Here is a 17,252-nt window from a genome sequence, read left to right on the forward strand (position 1 = left end):
TTAGCGTTACATGTTTATCTCTTTCCTGGGTACAGCGCTGATCTTCTCTCTCCATCTCCCCAGGTCCTCACTAAAGATCAGCAGGAGTTGGCTGCCAGGAACGAGTACAACTTTGATCATCCCGACGCGTTTGATTTTGATCTGCTGATAAATGTGTTACGCAAACTAAAGAAGGGAAAGAGTGTTAAAGTGCCGGTGTATGACTTCACCACGCACAGCCGGAGGAAGGATTGGGTGAGTGCAGGCGTCCAGCTGCGTTACCGCTCACTGGTTATGGGGGTCACACTGGTTATGGGGGTCACACTGGTTGTGTACGTTGTTTCCTGTGATTTACGCTCGGATTATAATGGTGATTTCTCTATGATGTGCTGTATAATATCTGCTGTCTCCTCACAGAAAACAGTCTATGGGGCCAACGTGGTGATATTCGAAGGGATCCTGTCATTCGCCAACAAAGAGCTTCTAAAGGTACTTTCTTCCTGCTCACTGGCACTTACCTGCACCTACCTCTCACCTCTCCCCATGTAACCCTCACTGACACCCCTCACCTCTCCCTGTACAACCCTCACTGACACCTCTCACCTCTCCCTGTACAACCCTCACTGACACCTCTCACCTCTCCCTGTACAACCCTCACTGACACCCCTCACCTCTCCTTGTACAACCCTCACTGACACTTCTCACCTCTCCCTGTACAACCCTCACTGACACTTCTCCCTGTACAACCCTCACTGACACTTCTCACCTCTCCTTGTACAACCCTCACTGACACTTCTCACCTCTCCCTGTACAACCCTCACTGACACCTCTCACCTCTCCCTGTACAACCCTCACTGACACCTCTCAGGTCTCCCCATGTAACCCTCACTGACACCTCTCACCTCTCCCTGTACAACCCTCACTGACACTTCTCACCTCTCCCTGTACAACCCTCACTGACACCCCTCACCTCTCCCTGTACAACCCTCACTGACACTTCTCACCTCTCCCTGTACAACCCTCACTGACACCTCTCACCTCTCCCTGTACAACCCTCACTGACACCTCTCACCTCTCCCCATGTAACCCTCACTGACACCTACCTGAACCTACCTCTCTCCTCTCCCTGGGGAACGCTCCCTGACACCTACCTCTCTCCTCTTCCTGTGGAACGCTCCCTGACGCCTACCTCTCTCCTCTCCGTGTGTAACGCTCCCCCTGACGCCTACCTCTCTCCTCTTCCTGTGGAACGTTCCCTGACGCCTACCTCTCTCCTCTTCCTGTGGAACGCTCCCTGACGCCTACCTCTCTCCTCTCCCTGTGGAACGCTCCCTGACGCCTACCTCTCTCCTCTCCCTGTGTAACGCTCCCTTACACCTACCTCTCTCCTCTCCCTGTGGAACGCTCCCTTACACCTACCTCTCTCCTCTCCCTGTGGAACGCTCCCTTACACCTACCTCTCTCCTCTCCCTGTGGAACGCTCCCTTACACCTACCTCTCTCCTCTCCATGTGTAACGCTCCCTGACACCTACCTCTCTCCTCTTCCTGTGGAACGCTCCCTGACACCTACCTCTCTCCTCTTCCTGTGGAACGCTCCCTGACACCTACCTCTCTCCTCTCCCTGTGTAACGCTCCCTTACACCTACCTCTCTCCTCTTCCTGTGGAACGCTCCCTTACACCTACCTCTCTCCTCTTCCTGTGGAACGCTCCCTTACACCTACCTCTCTCCTCTTCCTGTGGAACGCTCCCTGACACCTACCTCTCCCTGTGTAACGCTCCCTGACACCTACCTCTCTCCTCTTCCTGTGGAACGCTCCCTGACACCTACCTCTCTCCTCTTCCTGTGGAACGCTCCCTGACACCTACCTCTCTCCTCTCCCTGTGTAACGCTCCCTTACACCTACCTCTCTCCTCTTCCTGTGGAACGCTCCCTGACACCTACCTCTCTCCTCTCCGTGTGTAACGCTCCCCCTGACACCTACCTCTCTCCTCTCCCTGTGGAATGCTCCCTGACGCCTACCTCTCTCCTCTTCCTGTGGAACGCTCCCTGACACCTACCTCTCTCCTCTCCCTGTGTAACGCTCCCTTACACCTACCTCTCTCCTCTCCGTGTGTAACGCTCCCTGACACCTACCTCTCTCCTCTTCCTGTGTAACGCTCCCTTACACCTACCTCTCTCCTCTTCCTGTGGAACGCTCCCTGACACCTACCTCTTCCTGTGGAACGCTCCCTGACACCTACCTCTCCCTGTGTAACGCTCCCTGACACCTACCTCTCTCCTCTTCCTGTGGAACGCTCCCTGACACCTACCTCTCTCCTCTCCGTGTGGAACGCTCCCCCTGACACCTACCTCTCTCCTCTCCCTGTGGAACGCTCCCTGACGCCTACCTCTCTCCTCTTCCTGTGGAACGCTCCCTGACACCTACCTCTCTCCTCTCCCTGTGTAACGCTCCCTTACACCTACCTCTCTCCTCTCCGTGTGTAACGCTCCCTGACACCTACCTCTCTCCTCTTCCTGTGTAACGCTCCCTTACACCTACCTCTCTCCTCTTCCTGTGGAACGCTCCCTGACACCTACCTCTTCCTGTGGAACGCTCCCTGACACCTACCTCTCCCTGTGTAACGCTCCCTGACACCTACCTCTCTCCTCTTCCTGTGGAACGCTCCCTTACACCTACCTCTCTCCTCTTCCTGTGGAACGCTCCCTGACACCTACCTCACCCTGTGTAACGCTCCCTGACACCTACCTCTCTCCTCTTCCTGTGGAACGCTCCCTGACACCTACCTCTCTCCTCTCCCTGTGGAACGCTCCCTGACACCTACCTCTCTCCTCTCCCTGTGGAACGCTCCCTGACACCTACCTCTCCCTGTGTAACGCTCCCTGACACCTACCTCTCTCCTCTTCCTGTGGAACGCTCCCTGACACCTACCTCTCTCCTCTCCCTGTGTAACGCTCCCTGACGCCTACCTCTCTCCTCTTCCTGTGTAACGCTCCCTTACACCTACCTCTCTCCTCTCCCTGTGGAACGCTCCCTGACACCTACCTCTCTCCTCTCCCTGTGGAACGCTCCCTGACGCCTACCTCTCTCCTCTTCCTGTGTAACGCTCCCTTACACCTACCTCTCTCCTCTCCCTGTGGAACGCTCCCTGACGCCTACCTCTCTCCTCTTCCTGTGTAACGCTCCCTTACACCTACCTCTCTCCTCTCCCTGTGGAACGCTCCCTCTCTCAGCTGCTGGACATGAAGGTGTTTGTGGACACAGACTCCGACATCCGTCTGGTCCGCCGACTGAAGCGAGACATCACGGAGCGGTGCCGCGATATTGTCGGGGTAATAAAGCAGTACAATAAGTTTGTGAAGCCGTCGTTTGAGCAGTATATAGAGCCCACCGTGCAGCTGGCAGACATTGTGGTGCCCAGAGGTAAGTTCCCAGTGTACCTACCTTTGGCTTTCCATGACCTCTCGGTGTTTGGCTTCTCATCGCACCAAATATTTATTATGTGCCTCTTCTGTGTATGTGTTTTAGGGGGGGAGAACTTTGTGGCCCTGGACCTAATAGTCCAGCACGTGCACAGCCAGCTGGAGAAGGTAAGAGCGCTATCGGTGGCGGCCTTGTGTATGTATAGGAGCCAGAGACGGGCTCATGTTATAGGTCTGATTTCATTCATCGTATTAATACTTTCTTTGGCATGTACTAATGGCAGGGGATGTGTGACCACATTAAGCATGGCGCATGTCATCACTGGGCGCGCGCTCCGTTACAGAGAGCAGGCAGTAAGGCGGGATAACCTGGAATGATGTAAAGGACAGATGTGTCAGGGGCTCAGTCCCTATAATTATAGAGATGACCCAACGCGTTTCATGCTGAATAAAGCTCCTTATAACAGGGGAATGTAGTTGTTTAAAACCAAAACAGTTACATGCAGATGGGAAACCCCCCGCCCCCCCCCCCCTCCCAGCCCATGCCCCCCCAGCGAGTCACATGACCAGCTCACCCCTCCCATCCCAGTTTGGCTACACAACCAGATTGTTACTCAAATATAGATTCTACTTAGCGAGCAGCGTGCGGAGGGCAAGGAACTAACCCTGCATCCTCCACTGAGGCACTGGTGACTATATCTGCCCCTGAGGCACTAGTGACTATGGCCCTGATTCAGAGCCGGACGCTCTGAGCAGAGCGCACGCTCTGAATGAGGGCCGCCCTCCATAATTATGGAGCATCCTCCTGGACACTCATATAGCTGTGGGTCACCACCCACAGCCTATACGAGCGTGCAGTTTGATGGCCGCGATGGTCATGACCATCGCGACCATCGAAACTGTGAGCTGGAGCCTGCGGTTGAGTTTTTCAACCGCAAGGCCCGGAGTGATTTTGGCTCTATCAGAGCCAAAATCACTCCCACTGACATCACTAGTGATGTCAGTGGGCCGGCTTCTGACGGTAGGCGATCCCTTGGGAACGCCCACGTCAGGGAAGCACGCCCCCAGCACGCCCACCAAAGGGGGCGTGCTGTCAATCAACATCGACAGCACGCCCCCTTTGATCAGACACAACGAGCATAGGAAAGTCCTTCGCTCGTCGCGTCTGGCGCATGCACACGACAGAGCTCCCGCCGTCGTGCGCATGCGCAGTGCACAGCATCGACCCACTTGCGAGCGGACAGCCGCTTGCGAGTGGGTCTGAATCAGGCCCAATATCTGCCCCTGAGGCACTAGTGACTATTATATCTGCCCCTGAGGCACTAGTGACTATTATATCTGCCCCTGAGGCACTAGTGACTATTATATCTGCCCCTGAGGCACTAGTGACTATTATATCTGCCCCTGAGGCACTAGTGACTATTACATCTGCCCTTGAGGCACTAGTGACGATTACCTCTGCCCCTGAGGCGCTAGTGACGATTACCTCTGCCCGTGAGGCGCTAGTGACGATTGCCTCTGCCCCTGAGGCGCTAGTGACTATTACATCTGCCCCTGAGGCGCTAGTGACGATTACCTCTGCCCCGGAGGCGCTAGTGACGATTACCTCTGCCCTCCCGCTGTGCGCTCTAAAAGAGCTTACACTCGACTTTTGTTCCTTGGGTACAGAAATGTAAATAGATGAGTGCTGGGTAGAGTCAGGGCTCACAGCAGTGCATGTGTTCAGGATGTCCTCTAATAATCTGGCCAGATAAAGAGCCAAGCACGTTCATAGCCACAGATGGCTTGTTGTAGAGAGTTACAGTATGATACATTGCATGTCCAACTTCTGCCTACTGTAATCTACTGTCTCTGCTTTCCATATATTATATATATTATACAGCAGCTCTCTCTGCCCCCTCTTCCTCTGCTTATCCCTGTGCCCCCTCTTCCTCTGGTTATCCCTATGCCCCCTCTTCCTCTGGTTATCCCTGTGCCCCCTCTTCCTCTGGTTATCCCTATGCCCCCTCTCCCTCTGGTTATCCCTATGCCCCCTCTCCCTCTGGTTATCCCTGTGCCCCCTCTTCCTCTGCTTATCCCTGTGCCCCCTCTTCCTCTGGTTATCCCTATGCCCCCTCTTCCTCTGGTTATCCCTGTGCCCCCTCTCCCTCTGGTTATCCCTATGCCCCCTCTTTCTCTGGTTATCTCTATGCCACCTCTCCCTCTGGTTATCCCTATGCCCCCTCTTCCTCTGGTTATCCCTATGCCCCCTCTTCCTCTGGTTATCCCTATGCCCCCTCTTCCTCTGGTTATCCCTATGCCCCCTCTTTCTCTGGTTATCCCTATACCCCCTCTTCCTCTGGTTATCCCTATGCCCCCTCTCCCTCTGGTTATCCCTATGCCCCCTCTCCCTCTGGTTATCTCTATGCCTCCTCTTCCTCTGGTTATCCCTATGCCCCCTCTTTCTCTGGTTATCCCTATGCCCCCTCTTCCTCTGGTTATCCCTATGCCCCCCTCTCCCTCTGGTTATCCCTATGCCCCCTCTCCCTCTGGTTATCTCTATGCCTCCTCTTCCTCTGGTTATCCCTATGCCCCCTCTTCCTCTGGTTATCCCTATGCCCCCTCTTCCTCTGTTTAACCCTATGCCCCCTCTCCCTCTGGTTATCCCTATGGCCCCCTCTCCCTCTGGTTATCCCTATGCCCCCTCTCCCTCTGGTTATCCCTATGCCCCCTCTCCCTCTGGTTATCCCTATGCCCCCTCTCCCTCTGGTTATCCCTATGGCCCCCTCTTCCTCTGGTTATCCCTATGGCCCCCTCTTCCTCTGGTTATCCCTATGGCCCCTCTTCCTCTGGTTATCTCTATGCCCCCTCTCCGTCTGGTTATCTCTATGCCCCCTCTCCGTCTGGTTATCTCTATGCCCCCTCTCCGTCTGGTTATCTCTATGCCCCCTCTCCGTCTGGTTATCCCTATGCCCCCTCTCCGTCTGGTTATCCGCATGCCCCCTCTCCGTCTGGTTATCCGCATGCCCCCTCTCCGTCTGGTTATCCGCATGCCCCCTCTCCGTCTGGTTATCCGCATGCCCCCTCTCCGTCTGGTTATCCGCATGCCCCCTCTCCGTCTGGTTATCCGCATGCCCCCTCTCCCTCTGGTTATCCGCATGCCCCCTCTCCCTCTGGTTATCCCTATGCCCCCTCTCTCTCTGGTTGGCCCATGCCACCTCTTCCTCTGGTTATCCCTATGCCCCCTCTCCCTCTGGTTATCCCTATGCCCCCTCTCTCTCTGGTTGGCCCCATGTCGCCTCTTCTTTCTCTCACCTATTGATCCCTCATCCTCTGGCTTTCCTGCTCTATGACTTCTGTCTCTGATACTGTTTCTTTCTTCTTCACCCTTCCATAGGGGAGACAGGGACTATGCTGGGGTATAGGGTGGTAGATGGAGTCTGGGCACCAAACGGTTAACTTCTTCACAGTTGTACAGCCCAGGCTCCTCCTCCCCTACACCCCAGCCCCATCCCAGGCAGCCAGTCTAAGGTTTGGTGCTGCAGGAGTGAGGACCGGTACTCAGGGCTGCTAATTCCACCTCATTATTTTTTCTTTTTAAATTTTTTTCTACTTTAGGCTGGCAGCGCCGGGCGTCCTATAGGACACTTGTGCTGCCACTCCACCAACTCCCGGTGGCCTTGGTGCCGTCGAGCAGGTCGGTGGCTTCGGCTGGGTCCTCACAGCACATGGCGGACCCCAGCCGCAGCTGGACATCGGTGGCAACAGAGGTAAGGACACATCAATGCGGCCGTCACCGCCGGTGTTGGAGACCACTGGCGGTGCTGACAGCGGGTGGCTGGGATGCCCGTACTCCCGCTAGACCACCGGGTCACTTAGACAACAGGAGGTCTACAGCGTCCAGCGGCACTGTAGGTGGCCATTGCCTGTGGGAATCTTTGTAAGCAGGGGTAGGTAGGCTCTCCCAATTAACCCGTCCTCCGGCCCATGGTGTGATCCCTCAGAGGCTTTGTGCCATTGGGTTACTCCTCCTAGACAGACGCTGAGTGGCCATTTCAGTGAGGTGCGGCCTACAGCTGGTCTCAGAGAGGCTGGCTCCTGTCTCCCTGTATACCTCCCCTCAGGTCAGGTTATACAGTCTGTATCAGAGAGGCTCCTGTCTCCCTGTATACCTCCCCTCAGGTCAGGTTATACAGTATGTATCAGAGAGGCTCCTGTCTCCCTGTATACCTCCCCTCAGGTCAGGTTATACAGTCTGTATCAGAGAGGCTCCTGTCTCCCTGTATACCTCCCCTCAGGTCAGGTTATACAGTGTGTATCAGAGAGGCTGGCTCCTGTCTCCCTGTATATCTCCCCTCAGGTCAGGTTATACAGTCTGTATCAGAGAGGCTCCTGTCTCCCTGTATACCTCCCCTCAGGTCAGGTTATACAGTCTGTATCAGAGAGGCTCCTGTCTCCCTGTATACCTCCCCTCAGGTCAGGTTATACAGTCTGTATCAGAGAGGCTCCTCTCTCCCTGTATACCTCCCCTCAGGTCAGGTTATACAGTCTGTATCAGAGAGGCTCCTGTCTCCCTGTATACCTCCCCTCAGGTCAGGTTATACAGTCTGTATCAGAGAGGCTCCTGTCTCCCTGTATACCTCCCCTCAGGTCAGGTTATACAGTCTGTATCAGAGAGGCTGGCTCCTGTCTCCCTGTATACCTCCCCTCAGGTCATGTTATACAGTGTGTATCAGAGAGGCTCCTGTCTCCCTGTATACCTCCCCTCAGGTCAGGTTATACAGTATGTATCAGAGAGGCTCCTGTCTCCCTGTATACCTCCCCTCAGGTCAGGTTATACAGTCTGTATCAGAGAGGCTGGCTCCTGTCTCCCTGTATACCTCCCCTCAGGTCAGGTTATACAGTCTGTATCAGAGAGGCTCCTGTCTCCCTGTATACCTCCCCTCAGGTCAGGTTATACAGTCTGTATCAGAGAGGCTCCTGTCTCCCTGTATACCTCCCCTCAGGTCAGGTTATACAGTATGTATCAGAGAGGCTCCTATCTCCCTGTATACCTCCCCTCAGGTCAGGTTATACAGTCTGTATCAGAGAGGCTCCTGTCTCCCTGTATACCTCCCCTCAGGTCAGGTTATACAGTCTGTATCAGAGAGGCTGGCTCCTGTCTCCCTGTATACCTCCCCTCAGGTCAGGTTATACAGTCTGTATCAGAGAGGCTCCTGTCACCCTGTATACCTCCCCTCAGGTCAGGTTATACAGTCTGTATCAGAGAGGCTCCTGTCTCCCTGTATACCTCCCCTCAGGTCAGGTTATACAGTCTGTATCAGAGAGGCTGGCTCCTGTCTCCCTGTATACCTCCCCTCAGGTCAGGTTATACAGTCTGTATCAGAGAGGCTCCTGTCTCCCTGTATACCTCCCCTCAGGTCATGTTATACAGTCTGTATCAGAGAGGCTGGCTCCTGTCTCCCTGTATACCTCCCCTCAGGTCAGGTTATACAGTCTGTATCAGAGAGGCTGGCTCCTGTCTCCCTGTATGCCTCCCCTCAGGTCAGGTTATACAGTCTGTATCAGAGAGGCTCCTGTCTCCCTGTATACCTCCCCTCAGGTCAGGTTATACAGTCTGTATCAGAGAGGATCCTGTCTCCCTGTATACCTCCCCTCAGGTCAGGTTATACAGTCTGTATCAGAGAGGCTCCTGTCTCCCTGTATACCTCCCCTCAGGTCAGGTTATACAGTCTGTATCAGAGAGGCTGGCTCCTGTCTCCCTGTATACCTCCCCTCAGGTCAGGTTATACAGTCTGTATCAGAGAGGCTGGCTCCTGTCTCCCTGTATACCTCCCCTCAGGTCAGGTTATACAGTCTGTATCAGAGAGGCTCCCGTCTCCCTGTATACCTCCCCTCAGGTCAGGTTATACAGTCTGTATCAGAGAGGCTGGCTCCTGTCTCCCTGTATACCTCCCCTCAGGTCAGGTTATACAGTCTGTATCAGAGAGGCTCCTGTCTCCCTGTATACCTCCCCTCAGGTCAGGTTATACAGTCTGTATCAGAGAGGCTCCTGTCTCCCTGTATACCTCCCCTCAGGTCAGGTTATACAGTCTGTATCAGAGAGGCTGGCTCCTGTCTCCCTGTATACCTCCCCTCAGGTCAGGTTATACAGTCTGTATCAGAGAGGTTCCTGTCTCCCTGTATACCTCCCCTCAGGTCAGGTTATACAGTGTGTATCAGAGAGGCTCCTGTCTCCCTGTATACCTCCCCTCAGGTCAGGTTATACAGTCTGTATCAGAGAGGCTCCTGTCTCCCTGTATACCTCCCCTCAGGTCAGGTTATACAGTCTGTATCAGAGAGGCTCCTGTCTCCCTGTATACCTCCCCTCAGGTCAGGTTATACAGATTGTATCAGAGAGGCTCCTGTCTCCCTGTATACCTCCCCTCAGGTCAGGTTATACAGTCTGTATCAGAGAGGTTCCTGTCTCCCTGTATACCTCCCCTCAGGTCAGGTTATACAGTCTGTATCAGAGAGGCTCCTATCTCCCTGTATACCTCCCCTCAGGTCAGGTTATACAGTCTGTATCAGAGAGGCTCCTGTCTCCCTGTATACCTCCCCTCAGGTCAGGTTATACAGATTGTATCAGAGAGGCTCCTGTCTCCCTGTATACCTCCCCTCAGGTCAGGTTATACAGTATGTATCAGAGAGGATCCTGTCTCCCTGTATATCTCCCCTCAGGTCAGGTTATACAGTCTGTATCAGAGAGGCTGGCTCCTGTCTCCCTGTATACCTCCCCTCAGGTCAGGTTATACAGTCTGTATCAGAGAGGCTCCTGTCTCCCTGTATACCTCCCCTCAGGTCAGGTTATACAGTCTGTATCAGAGAGGCTCCTGTCTCCCTGTATACCTCCCCTCAGGTCAGGTTATACAGTCTGTATCAGAGAGGCTCCTGTCTCCCTGTATACCTCCCCTCAGGTCAGGTTATACAGTCTGTATCAGAGAGGCTCCTGTCTCCCTGTATACCTCCCCTCAGGTCAGGTTATACAGTATGTATCAGAGAGGCTCCTGTCTCCCTGTATACCTCCCCTCAGGTCAGGTTATACAGTCTGTATCAGAGAGGATCCTGTCTCCCTGTATACCTCCCCTCAGGTCAGGTTATACAGTCTGTATCAGAGAGGCTCCTGTCTCCCTGTATACCTCCCCTCAGGTCAGGTTATACAGTCTGTATCAGAGAGGCTGGCTCCTGTCTCCCTGTATACCTCCCCTCAGGTCAGGTTATACAGTCTGTATCAGAGAGTCTCCTGTCTCCCTGTATACCTCCCCTCAGGTCAGGTTATACAGTCTGTATCAGAGAGGATCCTGTCTCCCTGTATACCTCCCCTCAGGTCAGGTTATACAGTCTGTATCAGAGAGGCTCCTGTCTCCCTGTATACCTCCCCTCAGGTCAGGTTATACAGTCTGTATCAGAGAGGCTCCTGTCTCCCTGTATACCTCCCCTCAGGTCAGGTTATACAGTCTGTATCAGAGAGGCTCCTGTCTCCCTGTATACCTCAGGTCAGGTTATACAGTCTGTATCAGAGAGGCTGTCTCCTGTCTCCCTGTATACCTCCCCTCAGGTCATGTTATACAGTCTGTATCAGAGAGGCTCCTGTCTCCCTGTATACCTCCCCTCAGGTCAGGTTATACAGTCTGTATCAGAGAGGCTGGCTCCCGTCTCCCTGTATACCTCCCCTCAGGTCAGGTTATACAGTATGTATCAGAGAGGCTCCTGTCTCCCTGTATACCTCCCCTCAGGTCAGGATATACAGTCTGTATCAGAGAGGCTGGCTCCTGTCTCCCTGTATACCTCCCCTCAGGTCAGGTTATACAGTCTGTATCAGAGAGGCTCCTGTCTCCCTGTATACCTCCCCTCAGGTCAGGTTATACAGTCTGTATCAGAGAGGCTCCTGTCTCCCTGTATACCTCAGGTCAGGTTATACAGTCTGTATCAGAGAGGATGGCTCCTGTCTCCCTGTATACCTCCCCTCAGGTCAGGATATACAGTCTGTATCAGAGAGGCTCCCGTCTCCCTGTATACCTCCCCTCAGGTCAGGTTATACAGTCTGTATCAGAGAGGCTCCTGTCTCCCTGTATACCTCCCCTCAGGTCAGGTTATACAGTCTGTATCAGAGAGGCTGGCTCCTGTCTCCCTGTATACCTCCCCTCAGGTCAGGTTATACAGTCTGTATCAGAGAGGCTCCTGTCTCCCTGTATACCTCCCCTCAGGTCAGGTTATACAGTCTGTATCAGAGAGGCTGGCTCCTGTCTCCCTGTATACCTCCCCTCAGGTCAGGTTATACAGTCTGTATCAGAGAGGCTGGCTCCTGTCTCCCTGTATACCTCCTCTCAGGTCAGGTTATACAGTCTGTATCAGAGAGGCTCGTGTCTCCCTGTATACCTCCCCTCAGGTCAGGTTATACAGTCTGTATCAGAGAGGCTCCTGTCTCCCTGTATACCTCCCCTCAGGTCAGGTTATACAGTCTGTATCAGAGAGGCTCCCGTCTCCCTGTATACCTCCCCTCAGATCAGGTTATACAGTCTGTATCAGAGAGGCTCCTGTCTCCCTGTATACCTCCCCTCAGGTCAGGTTATACAGTGTGTATCAGAGAGGATCCTGTCTCCCTGTATACCTCCCCTCAGGTCAGGTTATACAGTCTGTATCAGAGAGGCTGGCTCCTGTCTCCCTGTATATCTCCCCTCAGGTCAGGTTATACAGTCTGTATCAGAGAGGCTCCTGTCTCCCTGTATACCTCCCCTCAGGTCAGGTTATACAGTCTGTATCAGAGAGGATCCTGTCTCCCTGTATACCTCCCCTCAGGTCAGGTTATACAGTCTGTATCAGAGAGGCTGGCTCCTGTCTCCCTGTATACCTCCCCTCAGGTCAGGTTATACAGTCTGTATCAGAGAGGCTCCTGTCTCCCTGTATACCTCCCCTCAGGTATGGTTATACAGTCTGTATCAGAGAGGCTCCTGTCTCCCTGTATACCTCCCCTCAGGTCAGGTTATACAGTCTGTATCAGAGAGGATCCTGTCTCCCTGTATACCTCCCCTCAGGTCAGGTTATACAGTCTGTATCAGAGAGGCTCCTGTCTCCCTGTATACCTCCCCTCAGGTCAGGTTATACAATCTGTATCAGAGAGGCTGGCTCCTGTCTCCCTGTATACCTCCCCTCAGGTCAGGTTATACAGTCTGTATCAGAGAGGCTCCTGTCTCCCTGTATACCTCCCCTCAGGTCAGGTTATACAGTCTGTATCAGAGAGGATGGCTCCTGTCTCCCTGTATACCTCCCCTCAGGTCAGGTTATACAGTCTGTATCAGAGAGGCTCCTGTCTCCCTGTATACCTCCCCTCAGGTCAGGTTATACAGTCTGTATCAGAGAGGCTCCTGTCTCCCTGTATACCTCCCCTCAGGTCAGGTTATACAGTCTGTATCAGAGAGGCTCCTGTCTCCCTGTATACCTCCCCTCAGGTCAGGTTATACAGTCTGTATCAGAGAGGCTCCTGTCTCCCTGTATACCTCCCCTCAGGTCAGGTTATACAGTCTGTATCAGAGAGGCTCCTGTCTCCCTGTATACCTCCCCTCAGGTCAGGTTATACAGTCTGTATCAGAGAGGCTCCTGTCTCCCTGTATACCTCCCCTCAGGTCAGGTTATACAGTCTGTATCAGAGAGGCTCCTGTCTCCCTGTATACCCCCCCTCAGGTCAGGTTATACAGTCTGTATCAGAGAGGCTCCTGTCTCCCTGTATACCTCCCCTCAGGTCAGGTTATACAGTCTGTATCAGAGAGGCTCCTGTCTCCCTGTATACCTCCCCTCAGGTCAGGTTATACAGTCTGTATCAGAGAGGCTCCTGTCTCCCTGTATACCTCCCCTCAGGTCAGGTTATACAGTCTGTATCAGAGAGGCTCCTGTCTCCCTGTATACCTCCCCTCAGGTCAGGTTATACAGTCTGTATCAGAGAGGCTCCTGTCTCCCTGTATACCTCCCCTCAGGTCAGGTTATACAGTCTGTATCAGAGAGGCTCCTGTCTCCCTGTATACCTCCCCTCAGGTCAGGTTATACAGTCTGTATCAGAGAGGCTCCTGTCTCCCTGTATACCTCCCCTCAGGTCAGGTTATACAGTCTGTATCAGAGAGGCAGGCTCCTGTCTCCCTGTATACCTCCCCTCAGGTCAGGTTATACAGTGTGTATCAGAGAGGCTCCTGTCTCCCTGTATACCTCCCCTCAGGTCAGGTTATACAGTCCTGTATCAGAGAGGCTCCTGTCTCCCTGTATACCTCCCCTCAGATCAGGTTATACAGTCTGTATCAGAGAGGCTCCTGTCTCCCTGTATACCTCCCTCAGGTCATGTTATACAGTCTGTATCAGAGAGGCTCCTGTCCTCCCTGTATACCTCCCCTCAGGTCAGGTTATACAGTCTGTATCAGAGAGGCTCCTGTCTCCCTGTATACCTCCCTCAGGTCAGGTTATACAGTCTGTATCAGAGAGGCTCCTGTCTCCCTGTATACCTCCCCTCAGGTCAGGTTATACAGTCTGTATCAGAGAGGCTCCTGTCTCCCTGTATACCTCCCCTCAGGTCAGGTTATACAGTCTGTATCAGAGAGGCTCCTGTCTCCCTGTATACCTCCCCTCAGGTCAGGTTATACAGTCTGTATCAGAGAGGGCTCCTGTCTCCCTGTATACCTCCCCTCAGGTCAGGTTATACAGTCTGTATCAGAGAGGCTGGCTCCTGTCTCCCTGTATACCTCCCCTCAGGTCAGGTTATACATTATGTATCAGAGAGGCTCCTGTCTCCCTGTATACCTCCCCTCAGGTCAGGTTATACAGTCTGTATCAGAGAGGCTCCTGTCTCCCTGTATACCTCCCCTCAGGTCAGGTTATACAGTCCTGTATCAGAGAGGCTCCTGTCTCCCTGTATACCTCCCCTCAGGTCAGGTTATACAGTCTGTATCAGAGAGGCTGGCTCCTGTCTCCCTGTATACCTCCCCTCAGGTCAGGTTATACAGTCCTGTATCAGAGAGGCTCCTGTCTCCCTGTATACCTCCCCTCAGGTCAGGTTATACAGTCTGTATCAGAGAGGCTCCTGTCTCCCTGTATACCTCCCCTCAGGTCAGGTTATACAGTATGTATCAGAGAGGCTCCTGTCTCCCTGTATACCTCCCCTCAGGTCAGGTTATACAGTCTGTATCAGAGAGGCTGGCTCCTGTCTCCCTGTATACCTCCCCTCAGGTCAGGTTATACAGTCTGTATCAGAGAGGCTCCTGTCTCCCTGTATACCTCCCCTCAGGTCAGGTTATACAGTCTGTATCAGAGAGGCTCCTGTCTCCCTGTATACCTCCCCTCAGGTCAGGTTATATAGTCTGTATCAGAGAGGCTCCTGTCTCCCTGTATACCTCCCCTCAGGTCAGGTTATACAGTCTGTATCAGAGAGGCTCCTGTCTCCCTGTATACCTCCCCTCAGGTCAGGTTATACAGTCTGTATCAGAGAGGCTGACTCCTGTCTCCCTGTATACCTCCCCTCAGGTCAGGTTATACAGTCTGTATCAGAGAGGCTCCTGTCTCCCTGTATACCTCCCCTCAGGTCAGGGTTATACAGTCTGTATCAGAGAGGCTCCTGTCTCCCTGTATACCTCCCCTCAGGTCAGGTTATACAGTCTGTATCAGAGAGGCTCCTGTCTCCCTGTATACCTCCCCTCAGGTCAGGTTATACAGTCTGTATCAGAGAGGCTGACTCCTGTCTCCCTGTATACCTCCCCTCAGGTCAGGTTATACAGTCTGTATCAGAGAGGCTCCTGTCTCCCTGTATACCTCCCCTCAGGTCAGGTTATACAGTCTGTATCAGAGAGGCTCCTGTCTCCCTGTATACCTCCCCTCAGGTCAGGTTATACAGTCTGTATCAGAGAGGCTCCTGTCTCCCTGTATACCTCCCCTCAGGTCAGGTTATACAGTCTGTATCAGAGAGGCTGGCTCCTGTCTCCCTGTATACCTCCCCTCAGGTCAGGTTATACAGTCTGTATCAGAGAGGCTCCTGTCTCCCTGTATACCTCCCCTCAGGTCAGGTTATACAGTCTGTATCAGAGAGGCTCCTGTCTCCCTGTATACCTCCCCTCAGGTCAGGTTATACAGTCTGTATCAGAGAGGCTGGCTCCTGGCTCCCTGTATACCTCCCCTCAGGTCAGGTTATACAGTCTGTATCAGAGAGGCTCCTGTCTCCCTGTATACCTCCCCTCAGGTCAGGTTATACAGTCTGTATCAGAGAGGCTGGCTCCTGTCTCCCTGTATACCTCCCCTCAGGTCAGGTTATACAGTCTGTATCAGAGACGCTCCTGTCTCCCTGTATACCTCCCCTCAGGTCAGGTTATACAGTCTGTATCAGAGAGGCTCCTGTCTCCCTGTATACCTCCCCTCAGGTCAGGTTATACAGTCTGTATCAGAGAGGCTCCTGTCTCCCTGTATATCTCCCCTCAGGTCAGGTTATACAGTCTGTATCAGAGAGGCTGGCTCCTGTCTCCTGTATACCTCCCCTCAGGTCAGGTTATACAGCCTGTATCAGAGAGGCTCCCGTCTCCCTGTATACCTCCCCTCAGGTCAGGTTATACAGTCTGTATCAGAGAGGCTCCCGTCTCCCTGTATACCTCCCCTCAGGTCAGGTTATACAGTCTGTATCAGAGAGGCTCCTGTCTCCCTGTATACCTCCCCTCAGGTCAGGTTATACAGTCTGTATCAGAGAGGCTCCTGTCTCCCTGTATACCTCCCCTCAGGTCAGGTTATACAGTCTGTATCAGAGAGGCTCCTGTCTCCCTGTATACCTCCCCTCAGGTCTTGTTATACAGTCTGTATCAGAGAGGCTCCTGTCTCCCTGTATACCTCCCCTCAGGTCAGGTTATACAGTCTGTATCAGAGAGGCTGCCTCCCGTCTCCCTGTATACCTCCCCTCAGGTCAGGTTATACAGTCTGTATCAGAGAGGCTGGCTCCGTCTCCCTGTATACCTCCCCTCAGGTCAGGTTATACAGTCTGTATCAGAGAGGCTCCTGTCTCCCTGTATACCTCCCCTCAGGTCAGGTTATACAGTCTGTATCAGAGAGGCTCCTGTCTCCCTGTATACCTCCCCTCAGGTCAGGTTATACAGTCTGTATCAGAGAGGCTCCTGTCTCCCTGTATACCTCCCCTCATGTCAGGTTATACAGTCTGTATCAGAGAGGCTCCTGTCTCCCTGTATACCTCCCCTCATGTCAGGTTATACAGTCTGTATCAGAGAGGCTCCTGTCTCCCTGTATACCTCCCTCAGGTCAGGTTATACAGTCTGTATCAGAGAGGCTCCTGTCTCCCTTGTATACCTCCCCTCAGGTCAGGTTTATACAGTCTGTATCAGAGAGGCTGGCTCCCGTCTCCCTGTATACCTCCCCTCAGGTCAGGTTATATACAGTCTGTATCAGAGAGGCTCCTGTCTCCCTGTATACCTCCCCTCAGGTCAGGTTATACAGTCTGTATCAGAGAGGCTCCTGTCTCCCTGTAATACCTCCCCTCAGGTCAGGTTATACAGTCTGTATCAGAGAGGCTCTGTCTCCCTGTATACCTCCCCTCAGGTCAGGTTATACAGTCTGTATCAGAGAGGCTCCTGTCTCCCTGTATACCTCCCCTCAGGTCAGGTTATACAGTCTGTATCAGAGAGGCTGGCTCCCTCTCCCTGTATACCTCCCCTCAGGTCAGGTTATACAGTCTGTATCAGAGAGGCTGCTCCTGTCTCCCTGTATACCTCCCCTCAGGTCAGGTTATACAGTCTGTATCAGAGAGGCTCCTGTCTCCCTGTATACCTCCCCTCAGGTCAGGTTATACAGTCTGTATCAGAGAG

General features: G+C 53.3%; 1 pseudogene across 1 annotated transcript in view; it reads left to right on the forward strand.

Annotated features, from left to right (window-relative positions):
- The window catches only part of LOC148433692 (uridine-cytidine kinase-like 1), a 143,093-nt pseudogene that overhangs the window by 20,602 nt on the left and 105,239 nt on the right, over positions 1-17,252 (forward strand). Inside the window, exons 3-6 of the transcript XR_015876866.1 lie at positions 64-234; positions 397-468; positions 3,214-3,403; positions 3,509-3,570. The product of XR_015876866.1 is annotated as a uridine-cytidine kinase-like 1 (transcript). The remainder of the gene's footprint in view (positions 1-63; positions 235-396; positions 469-3,213; positions 3,404-3,508; positions 3,571-17,252) is intronic.

This window comes from Taudactylus pleione, unplaced genomic scaffold (assembly GCF_031769625.1).
Source record: "Taudactylus pleione unplaced genomic scaffold, aTauple2 ptg002170l, whole genome shotgun sequence".
Taxonomy (NCBI): domain Eukaryota; kingdom Metazoa; phylum Chordata; class Amphibia; order Anura; family Myobatrachidae; genus Taudactylus; species Taudactylus pleione.